The sequence below is a fragment of the Asterias amurensis genome, chromosome 14 (genome assembly GCF_032118995.1).
Source record: "Asterias amurensis chromosome 14, ASM3211899v1".
Taxonomy (NCBI): Eukaryota; Metazoa; Echinodermata; class Asteroidea; order Forcipulatida; family Asteriidae; genus Asterias; species Asterias amurensis.
In genome coordinates, this window is record NC_092661.1 from 10,194,297 (window position 1) to 10,206,645 (window position 12,349).

The window sequence follows — 12,349 nt, forward strand, 5'->3', positions numbered from 1 at the left end:
CACTGTAAACTCCAATGTCACACTCTCTTCTGGGATTCTGGGTTTATTGATTCTACCTCTGCAGTCATTTTTATGTTTTATTGGATGCTCAGTCTATAATGGCGCAATTGGAATGCATCACGACCTACTTACAGATTGAAATGGTGCAAACTGACATCACTAATGATCAGGGACTATGTAGTTTAGTTAATCCAACGGGGAATATATGTTATAAAGTGTGGTTTTTTACTTTTTCAAGAGTCTTGAAGAATTTTCTTAATCTAGGTCATCTTGCAGCATGGAATTTCATCTTAAAAAGGGCATGGCCATTTTAATTTTCGAAGGGCACATTCATTTGAAGTCTTAAAAGTCAAGATAATCAGGATATAGTTTAGTTGGTCACACAGGGAATAAGTTTCGTCAGGTGAAGTTTTGACTATCTCTTGCTGGGCTATGAAGAACTGTCTTGATCAAGGTCATCTTGCAGGCATGGAATTTCGTCTTAAAAAGAGCAAGATCATTTTCATTTTTCAAGGGCCACTTCCATTGGAAACCTTAATGGCCTTGGAGGGGCATCGAGGCCAAGATCAGGGGCCCTAATGTCATGGCACCATTGGCCACTGGGTAATTACAGGCCTCGATGTTGACGAAAATCTGCTGCTCTTTATCTTCACGTGCATAACTTGAATGTACGACAAGTTATGTGATAATTATCACTTAACGTAAGCCAGTATGGTCAAACGTTTTTCTCCCACTTTTAAAGAACCAAACATATATTCTTTGCCGTCATACGTTGTTTTTAAACATGTTATACACTATTGAAAGCTGCAGTGTTACTCATCATAGGTACATTTCATTAATTTTGGGGGTAGAGATGCCTAAAGTTACAATATTTTTCTGCTGTAAAAGCTTGATCAAATTGGGCCCAGTCACTAGTCAATGTGCTTTAGAACTCTGAGTGTTATCTATGTGACGGACTGTCGAGCGAAAGGCACGTCGGTGATAGAGTTCAACGTGCGGGAGACTGGGTGCCAGACTTTGCCCATTTGTCATAATTAAGCGTTGACGTTATTAGGATGTTTCGTTGATGTTTTTGACAAGTCAGCATCGATGACAATTACTTATAGTTCAGCCTCGACCGTTTCAGTTTGGATATTGATTTCGAGTAAAAAATACTAGATCAAGTCATAAACAGTTTTAACTTTCATTTAAAAATTAAGAGTAATTTATATTTGTGTTGCCAATTTCGTCACACTTGACTCTTAACTTAAATGCATTGCGAAAGGGCTACCAATCACATTGAATTAATTTCCACTCAACCAGTCAACCACAAAGCCACGATGACAATTTCAAGTAGCTTTCATAAAACCAACAGCAACTAGGTAACCTTCCAATTGGATTTGTTACCATTTTTGTTTTGCTGCAGAGCTCATCAAGATAAATGCGGGTAGGCCCATAATTGAGTATGTTTACCGTACCAATACAAATGCACTCCTACAAAGATAAACGGTTTTATTTTAGCTAAAAGTACAACGACCGGAGTGAAGCACGTGGTATGCAATGCTAACATAGAGCCCTGCTTTTTGTTTTTTAAAGCCATTGGACCCTTTCGGTAAACAGTATTTTCCAAGGCCTACACTTCATGTATCACAACTTCTATATAAAATAACAAACCTGTGGAAATTTAGGCTCAATCGGTCATCAGAGTCGGGAGAAAATAACGGGAAAATTCATCCTTGTATCCGCACGTTTCGCCGTGTCATGACATGTGTTTAAAATAAATCCGTAATTCTCGCTATCGAGAATTTGTATTGTTTTACTGTTTTCTCAAAAAGTAAAGCATTTCATGGACTAATATTTCAAGAGAAGTCTTTCACCACAACCTTCTGTAAACCCTGTAAGTTATTTGTAAATTTATGAACTTTTTTTTTCTGTACCGAAAGGGTCCAATGGCTTTAATGCAATTCTCTTTATTTTTAAGATTACAACTGTATTTGTGTAAGTATACGGTTGCAATGTTTTGCAAGTAAACAGTTGCCGTATTGTAGGTTTTTCAGTCTGAGTGTGTATTTCTTGGAATGTACTACTCCAAGTAGGCCTATACATTCGTAGCCTGGAAAAGACACCCGTGTTTCTGGTTCAAGTACTTAGAGTGGAACTGTTTCCTCGGGCTTTTGTAGGTCTTCGCTGTTTTTAAATGCACGCGGTGAGATATGCTATGAGTCCGTCCACAGTCAAGATTTGAATACAACATCACGGAGAGTGATCCACGAAGACGATGAAGATCAACAATTAGTCAAGAAATAATACTAACACTTGGCTATTTTTATTTCGGTTGATTGCAATATTGTTGGGTTTTATTCCCCAAAACATTGTACTGCGTTTGGTCGCATTAGCATTGTGTTTATTCGCGTTTTCGAACTGCGCTCATTCGCAAGAATCAAACGCGAAACGAAGACAGAGAAATATTTGACATATACCCTTGACTCTACATAACCCTCAACAAAAACACACAAATCCTCCATCGCCCACATTTACTCCAAACTGAAAAAAAACCCACCACATCATGGAGACCATAATGACAAGTGAACATCTTAGTGGGATGACTTGAATAGTCACCAGTGTTAGCACGTACCGTAGTGGGGTATTCTGGTGGGGTGTGTTGATTAATGTTTCCTGTTGTGATTTTTCTTTGTAAAGTTTCACAGTAGATGACTGCCATACATTGATGCTTCCCTTCAGTTTGGACCAGTTACTGGTGTCCAATTAAGTACCCAACTTCACATACGATGGAAATCTTTAAAAACCAAGTGATGCTCAAGATGGTGCCGTATGGACCTTATGCATTGACGTCACCCACACGCCATCTTTAGAGGTTACAAGCAGACCTATATAGATACAAATTGGAAAAGGGAAAGCTTTATGTACTCTCGGTATGAGGGGTGCCTAATGGGCATTTGAGGGGATGTACTCTCGGTATGAGGGGTGACCAATGGGCATTTGAGGGAATGAAAATTAATCTTAGATCTTGATTCCCGTAAAGAAGCAAACCCCGATTCTATATTTTCTCTACTTATTCCCTGCTTTTGTTTAAATGTGTGTTTTTCCGAGTCATGCACATACATTTGATTGTTATTCAAGCAATCAAGTTGTTATCAGAATAGGAATTCATTAGCTAGCAAAAATCATTATAAAATTATTCCTATGCAAAATTATAATATCTTTGTTTGTAGTACGTAGGTGAAATCACGCACATTATAAATTGCATCCGTCATCGCCCGGAAACACAGAACGTGATAATTGTCACATTGCAGACTAGTCGGTAAGGCATGAAGCGTGTCATGTTGTATCCGGTACGAGGACTAGATAAGGTGTCGTGCATGATCCATAGTGGAACACGGTGGTCACTGATAAGTTCGCTTGGTATCTCCGATCTGTACCACGCTGTCCGTACGCTACATGGAGCGATCACGGTCGCCATTTATTTATTTATTTATTTATTTATTTATTTTTTGCTGTATATATACTCATTTATTTATATTTTAAACACCCTAATGCAGTCAGCAGCATGTCATGTTGTATTCGGTACGATCGGACTAGATAAGGTGTCATACATGATAGAGGAACACGTTGTAACTGATGAGTTCGCTTGGCACGCTGTCTGTATAGGCTAGATAAAGCGATTACGGTCGCCGTTTTTTTTTTTTTTTTTTTTTTGACTTTCTACATTTGTTTGAAACACCTAATGCAGTCGGCAAGGCATGAAGCGTGTCATGTGTAACCGGTATGAGGACTATAGATAATGTGTCGCGCATGATCCACAGTGGAACACGTTGATCACCGATGAGTTCGCTTGGTATCTCCACTTTACCACGCTGTTCGTACGCTAGATGGAGTGATCGCGGTTGCCATTTTGTTTTATTTTTTATTTTTTTGCTTTATATTTTTTTGAAACACCCTAATGCAGGTATTCATATATCAGCTACCCGTGGCTTTCTCTTCCGCACAGCAACATGTTTCGCGGTGACTTCGTTTTTTGCAATGCCCTCGTTTTTTGCACCTTTTTTACAAAATACCATTACTAATGCATGGCTGTCAACTCCGTTGGTGAATTGAACGTCAACTTGTCAATGTTGTCACTTTACCGCTCTGTTGTTCAAGATGGATCGTATTGCTCTGCTAATTCTCGCATGTTTTACGCTTAGGCCTTCCGTGGCGTGTAAAGGCACTGGACACGTTTGGTAATTGTCAAAGACCAGTATTCTCACTTGGTTTATCTCAACATGTAAATGAAGTTAAAAACCTTTGAAAGTTTTGGCTCAATTGGTTATTATAGAAGTTGCAAGAGAATGATGCAAGAAGAACAAATCCCTTGTTGCACAAATTTGTGTGTTTAAAGCTTCCTTTATATTCACTAGCGGGACCCGCGCGTAGATTGTCTTCAGCTGAAGTATTTCAGTATTTGAGATAGAAATTACCTCTTTCTCAAAAAACATGTTACTTCAGAGGGAGCCGTTTCTCACAATGGTTTATACTTTAAACAGCTCTCCTTTGAATGTTACCGAGAAAGTTGTCATGCTAATTATTTTGAGCAATTACCAATAGTGTCCTGTGCCTTTATGCAAATAGCGATCTTGTATTTTTTTTTTCTTCGTTGGGCTTTTCAACAACTTGTTCATGTTATGCACATTTGAAATATTTGGTGTCACCATGGGAATGCGCTAAATATTTGCAGCTGACGGAACGACCTTTTCCTCCATTTCCACCTATTGAAGTCGTAGAACCTTTCTGTGCGCTATACACCGTCCGTTCTAATCATTACCGTAATCTTGATCTTCAACTAGAGTCGTATCGGGCAAAATCTTCTAAGTGCCTCGCTGAGGGAAGTTCATGCACTAGAACTAATTGTGATTGACAAGGGCAAAAGAAGATTTCAAATCAGGGCTGGGTGAGCCCGCTCACTGATGTTTATAACATCGCTTGATGCTTAACGGACCGTTTCTGTTATTGTACTCAGCACCTAACATTTGCCCAAAGTATTACTACAATTGTAGTGACCGTTCCTTGACACTGTCCGAACCGTTCAATCACCACTCTACACCAACAGCGAGCTCAAGACGGATAGTTGGTATTAATAACACGGGGAGTATAAAGTTGGTAGATCATCTGCCCGAGTTGTCAGAGGTCTTGGGTAGTATCCAAAATGAGGACCATAATTATGATTGTTCTCTCATCCCATGTTTCGTAATTTGCACTTCTTGATTAGGCACCATAACAAATCAAATATTATGCAAACCGATAGAGAAAATAAAGACAGTTTGCAAAGTATTTATTTGTGAATAATTCCAGTTTGGTTACCAGGCATGCGACAATCCTCTGTTGAAAGGGGTTGCTTTAGCAAACAACAAAACCAACACAGTCCGGAAGGCCGGATTCATTTCCATTGGTTTCTACACTTATCATTTTTTAAGAGTGTTCCTATAATCAAGTCTAATCGTTGCACTCGGCCTTTAAGTGTCTGTAAAATAACTCGGTGAGCTTGGATCCTCGTTGAAATCCCACTTAAACCCTCTTGACGGTAAAATCTATAATGGCATATGGCTAACCGTTGAGACATGATCACTGCATGGAGAGTATGTCACTTTAGAACACATACTGGTCAGAATTAACTGGGGTTGTAGGTTCCATGTGGTGGACCATTTCTGAGTCAGATATGGCCCTGCATCTGTGAAAAAAAATTACCCAGTAATGGGTCAAAATGCACAGTCACCATATCATTCTTTAACAAGCTGGTCAGAATATGGTGTCAAAATGACCAAGTAATGGGTCAAAATGCACAGTCGGTATATCACTCTGTATTACAGGCTGGTCAGAATTTACTCGGTTTCCTGGTTCTATGGGTCGCCCCGATTCTGGGTCAGTATGGCCCTGAATAGATTATTTTTGTATGTGCCAAAATGATCCAGTTAAAGGGCAAACTGGCACAGAATCCTCATTAAACTCGCAATTTTCAAAAAGTTTTTGGGTCAGTCTAGACCAGTTTATGGGTCAGTCTGAACCAGTTTCTGTGTCAGGGTGACCTAGAAACGGGTTAAGCCCCGGTGTGACATTTTAATCATCAATCGACAGATGAAGAAGTAATTCTTTATAATAGGCTATCGGTATTTATAGTAAGTTTATAAAATATGCAAAGTAGCACCTATAGACCCTTAATTGGGGTACACGAACCATGCATACAAATCAGGTTGTGTTACATAGACTTATATAAGGCAAATAATTGCACATTGCGCATATAAACACGGCTGTTATGAAAACAGATCTAATCCAGTATGTGTGACACTGAGATATCCAGCAAACGCACAGTTATCTGCAAATACAGCCTTGAGGGGTGAAAATGTGTTCAATCAAAGAGAAGAATGTTATGGTTGAGGTTTCGCCTATCCATGTTAGACATGTGGGTACATACTTCAAGGTTGGTCATATCGGGGCTTTAGCGTCAATTTCTCTAACATACCTCCTCCCCTCATTATGTCATGGTTCGTCACTTGATATAAATGATGCGTTTTGCAGGCTCTGAGATTTGGCACTGTGCATTAAAGGGCGTGGGTAATTTTTGTAGGACAAAAAACACAATATTATCCACAGATTTACATTATACTTTAACAGTTTGAAGCCAATGGTGGTAAAAAGCTTGCAGAGATGTTGTAGTTTTTGAGAAATTAGTTAACAAATTTAACATCTATATTATGTTCCTACTTGTTTTCCCAACGGCTAAAACTCATACCTGCAGTAGTGCACATTGCTGGATGTTACGACGATGTTTTTTTTAAGGTAACCACTTAAAATCGAAGTTGATGGGAGAATGTTGCAGAATGCTTAACTTTCAAAGTTGTACTTTGCGTGTTTGATGAACATTTAATGCTATATCCCTAGTGGGCTAGAATAACATTTCAACTCCATATGAACCTGAATGCTGCTACCATGTTTGTTTGGTTCCCTGTATCCCAGTATGACGATAACCGTCCATTTCCTTATTAGGGCCACACTATTTTATCAGAGCTGCCTTTGCGTTGGCACTTTGAGGTTCGAATGGACGGTCGGTAAATAACTAAAGTACACTTGATTTGTATCGACTGAATAATAATCAGAGTATACAAAGAAAGAAGCGTCTGCAGCTGATAAGCGCTAAGCCTTCTGCATTTATTCACCCGAGAGTGCAAAATGGTAAAAGGTAATCACTGGATGTTTTGAAGTTGTTTGACACGAGGTGTTCGGTTTGTTTGCCGGCGTGGCAATCAGTTATTCTCTCATGGAGATTCTGTCCCTCATGCGGTGATTTGGGTAGCCTGAACATCCAACGTCACACTTCGAGGCTCGGTAATTACGCCTGAGTTTGGCCATGAACCTTCGTCAAGATCTTGACGGCCACGTGGTACGGATGTACCATTGATCTCGTTGATTAATTTCGCAATAAAATTCTTCATAAAACAACGTTCTAAATATGCGCATGAACATGTTCATTGTATCCAATAGACATTTTTCGTGGTGCGGCCATCTCGAATTTTTCCCATTGATATCAATGTTTTCGAACCGAGGCTGAGAGAACGAAATAACCTGATTCCTATTTGCAAAATGATTATTGGCATTCATTATTGTTATTTGATACTGGGAACATGACCAAGATGGATACAGCCTTGCTACCTTGGGCAGCGCGCCGTATCGCCTGAAGCTCTGCGTACATCTCTTACGATCGAGCAAGGCATCAGGGGAAATGGAAAAAACATGGTGCGGCGAGATCGTACATCACTGGGAACGAGGTTGCTCTAAGGGGCCAGTATGGGTGCTTTCGTTTAGCTTCCCTGGGTCGACCCCGGTCTGCCCCGGTACGTTCGAATAGATTTGACGGGGCTTACCCGGGTCAGCCCCCAGTGCCAGGCTTGTGGAGTGGGTCATTTGGGGGTTACCTGAGGTGCATGCCGTCACCACGAGAGGGCGAGTGTGATCGTTCGATTAGCTCTTGTCAGGGGCTCACCCGAGTGAGCACTGCGGGGTCGACACAGGGAAGCTTATCGAACGCACCCTATATTAACTGTGTAGAAAGTTTGTCCTGATAGCGCCCTCTTTTGAATCAACTCTCTTTATCAGCCCATATTAAATGGTTGTGTGGAGGACAAACACACACCGGGTGACACAATCCCACAGACACCGTCTTGCGCGGTGCTTGTCAAGTCGAGTTGTTTTAATTACCGGGACAAGATCACTTTTGCACGGTATAGCGGGTCCGTTGAAGCACGGTGCGTTGGCGAGGAGATCGTGGCTTGCTCAATCAAATGCCCCCTGTGTGACAATTATTCGCACAGCAATTTAGTGGACACTGATTTGACAGATTAATAAAATGACAAACAATCCAAATAGATATAAGAGATTTTTTTCTTTAGTCCTGCCTCGCGTCGCCTGCGAAGAAGGGTCTTGCTTCAGATAGTTCAGTCCGTCTGTTAAATAATCGTTTTTTTCGGATCAAATGTTTGTTTTTCTTTTGAAGAAAAAATAATAAGAATACTTGAGATGAGATTTCCAGATGATGTTTTATGGGGTCGTCGTAGGGAAATGAATTTGACTGACGTTGACGAACGACCAAACAAAACAATTTGTTTTATTGTCGTACTGCGATTTACCATGAACAATCAAATTTAATTATTAAAAGTCAGTAGTCATAGGACATGCCAATACTTTGTGTGCCGGTAAGAGATGCAGATTAATTTTGTCTTTCCTTTTCCACCGTACATAGCCTTTAGTCTTATCTAAAAAATAAAAAAATAAATTTAACCAAAAATATTCTAAAATGTTTTATAATTGAGTTTGAAATCAGACAAGGGAAGAATAACCTTCATTTTTTTATTACAACAGACCTAATCACCCACTATGTGGTATGCCTTTGTATAAATATTGTTTTTATTTATTTTTTTATTTTGAGTCTTCCATAGCCCTATTTCGAACACCGATAACAAATGTATAAACGCAGCTCTATACGATGCAAATCAAAATATACATCAACCTCTTTTTCGGTAAAATCATGTTCAAATATGCTTTTATTAGTTTAAGTTTTCACTTATACATTTTAAAGCTATATCACTGTTGTAAAAAATAAAAATGTGATATTCAATATGTTCCATAGATTGAATCACTGGGTAATGTACTACAACCTATACTCACAGTCTACATAATCTTATTGCAGTGTACTGGCTAAGGTTTCATGACACAGCCGGTAATTTCGAAAGAGCATAATATATACTGATTACACAAGCACTGCAATTACTTTGCCATGCCTTATATGCTGTTGGACCAAGCATATGAAAGCTTACAACTCCATTGGCAGAGGTAACCTATCAACTCTACTGCGAAATCTACTCAATCTTGTATAAGTTCGTTTGAAACTTTGTTGACTAAGCTTGACTTTCCCATCACCTTATGAATATACAGTTGAACCAAGCAAATGTAATCTTACAACTAATACTTAGCAAAGGAAATTCATAGCGACTCTTGGTAATTACTCAAAATAATTATTATCATAAAACCTTTCTTGATTACAAGTAATTAATATAAAACATTGTGAGAAACAGGTCCCTCTGAAGTGATGTAATTTTCGTGAAAGAAGTAAATTTTCCAGGAATTTGATTTCGAGACCTCAGATTTAGAATTTGAGGTCTCGAAATCAAGCATCTAAAAGCACAGAACTTCGTGTGACCATGTATGACAAGGGAGTTTGTTCTTTAATTAATACGCAAATCGACGACCGATTGAGATCAAATTTTCACAGGTTTGTTATGTTATGCATATGTTGAGATACACCAACTGTGAAGACTTAGTCTCTGACAATTACCAATAGTGTCCAGTGTCTTTAATATTGTAAAGTTCGTGAAACTTTGTTAAATTATGCATTACGTTTCCATCGCCGTATGATTAAACAGTTGAATCGAGCAAGTGAAAGCTTACAACTAATACCCGGCAACGGAAACATAGCGATTCGATTAAATCTTATAAAATACACCAATGTCAACGTTTTGACATGGACTTATATAAAGCCATAATCTTCAGACATGCAAATAACATATAAGAGCCAATGATTTTAAGGCCGTGGCCCTATGCCCGGGAGCGTGAGTGAGGTTGTCCTTGACATAGTAATGGTTCAGAGAAATCTTAAGTCAACATCACGGAAAGATGTAGACGCCTTGGGGCTGAAGAATGAAGATAAACTGGCATCTTGAGAGACATTCAAGGCGTCTGTTGAGAAGGGAGGCTCCTGTCGCTTCATCAATGTGCTAGAGGCATGTGCCTCAAGAGGGGGCAAGGTTCGTTCGTACAAAAGTTCATTGCTTGTCATATAATGTGACACCACACAATTATGCCAGCCACTTGTCACCCATAACAGCCATCCTACGCCATGGCCCAATCTCATAGATCTGCTTAAGCAGAAGAAATTTCTTGGCAATTTTCTGCTGAGCAAAAATGAGCAGGATACCTGTCTCAAATTGCACATTATGACATGTGTTTTTTTTTTGGCTGGTAACCTTATTCTGGTAAGCATAATTGTATTGTGCTTAGCTAGTGCCCAAACATCCGGGGTCTTAATGTTTCGGTAAGCACATTATAAAAACCGAGTGTCTCCTTTTCTGCGAGGGATCCGAGTCATGTCTGCGAGCGAGGTATCCATGATTTATTTCCAATAAATTGAATGCCATTCAACAAATGTTGTGTTAGATCAAGCAGTGGCTCAATGAGTTAAAGACTAAAATCATAACATTTTCATTTTTTGTAATGGGTTTAGAATGCTTTAAAAAAGTGGAAATGATAGATAAAATATCATGATATTTTGTAACCTTTTTTTTTTTTTTTTTTTTTCACAGAAAATTACTCGGTGCCTGTTTCTGCTGAATCTAATGTTTAAAATCGTGTCATTGTCAATATGTTTTACCCTGTGGATCTATAGAGAAAGAACAATACAAAACAAACATATTCATCGTCATCTGTCATCAGTTGGCTGCACAGCAGGCGCACACAAACTTTCCCCATCCTCTCCTGTCTTGTGCTATTCTCCCAATCTCAGGTTGGGAGAGCAGGAAATCCGTAGAGACTAATCTTCTGGTGAACTCAGGGTACAAACACTAAAACGATGTAAACAAAAAGTTAGCGCCCCCAAAAAATCAACAGACAAACAAAAGAAAACATCAAAATACACATGTTTGCGTGCCAATACTCCTCTCTCCCATAAAATTATGTCTACTTCTTCTCTCAAACCTTTGATATTATATAAGTATATGTTGAAGATATTTAGTTTCTGCGGTGAACTCTATGCTCTAGATAAGCCAAACCTCTCAGATGGTGAATCTTTGCCATAAGATATTGTGAAAAACATCAAGGCGTTGACATCAAAGATGAGGAACGTGCGTGTATCTAGGTGACAGATTTATGTCCCCGTACCGTAGGCTGAACTGAATATCTGTTGTTTCTAGAACGTGTCATAAGGAAAGACTGTCATGCATCTGGAGTGACACCGAGTATTAACGACTACGGACCTAGAAGAGATGTATAAATCACGGACACGCTAGGTCTTTGAAAACACATCAAAATGGTAACGATGCATTTGAATATTTACTCATAATAACGCGTATATGGGGGAATGCTAATATTGTGACACCAGTGACATCAATCAAAGACTGCGAATTTGGAACACCTAATTCGTTGGGCAGTAATATGTAACTAAAGTGGGCAAATGGTTAGAGTTTACAATATTATACCAGATGATTGTTAACATTATTGCGGCAAAAACTCCGGCGTGTATCGTTGTAGACTTGATTCAAGTCCCGTTCCAGTTTAGAAAATAAGGCGGATAGCGCGCTCGCCGTTAAAATGTGGTCGAGCGTGCGGAACAGGTTTGGGAATATAAAGTATCCAAAAACAATAGTTTTCTGGCAATGGCACGAGATTGGGACTTGAGTCAAGTCTAGCGACGTTGCAATAAAAAGGTATGTATTGCAATAAAAAGGTCTGTATTTGACTCCCAAATTGGCAGACATTGACCAGACAGTTGCCGACTGTGACGTCAGCTGAAGAGGACTATAAACACACTACTATACGTCTCGTGTCGTTTTATAGCAGATTAGATTACATTATAATGTATGCAAATTATTCAACATGTGTGTAATGCAATAACACATGCATACCCTGCATTCGATCCCCGCATATCAATGCATGAGAAATCCAATCGCCTCTTTATAATCTGTCTTTTTGTGCACATATCGCGTAAAGTGAGCCTTTTATACCTCTAAAGCTGAATTGAAATATTGATTTACAAGTAGTTGATGTCCATGAC

The 12,349-nt window shown here is 39.2% G+C and overlaps 1 protein-coding gene across 2 annotated transcripts in view; it reads left to right on the top strand.

Moving 5' to 3' along the window:
- LOC139946880 (glutamate receptor ionotropic, kainate 2-like) overlaps positions 1–12,349 on the top strand; it is an 84,657-nt gene that overhangs the window by 51,218 nt on the left and 21,090 nt on the right. The window lies entirely within an intron of this gene.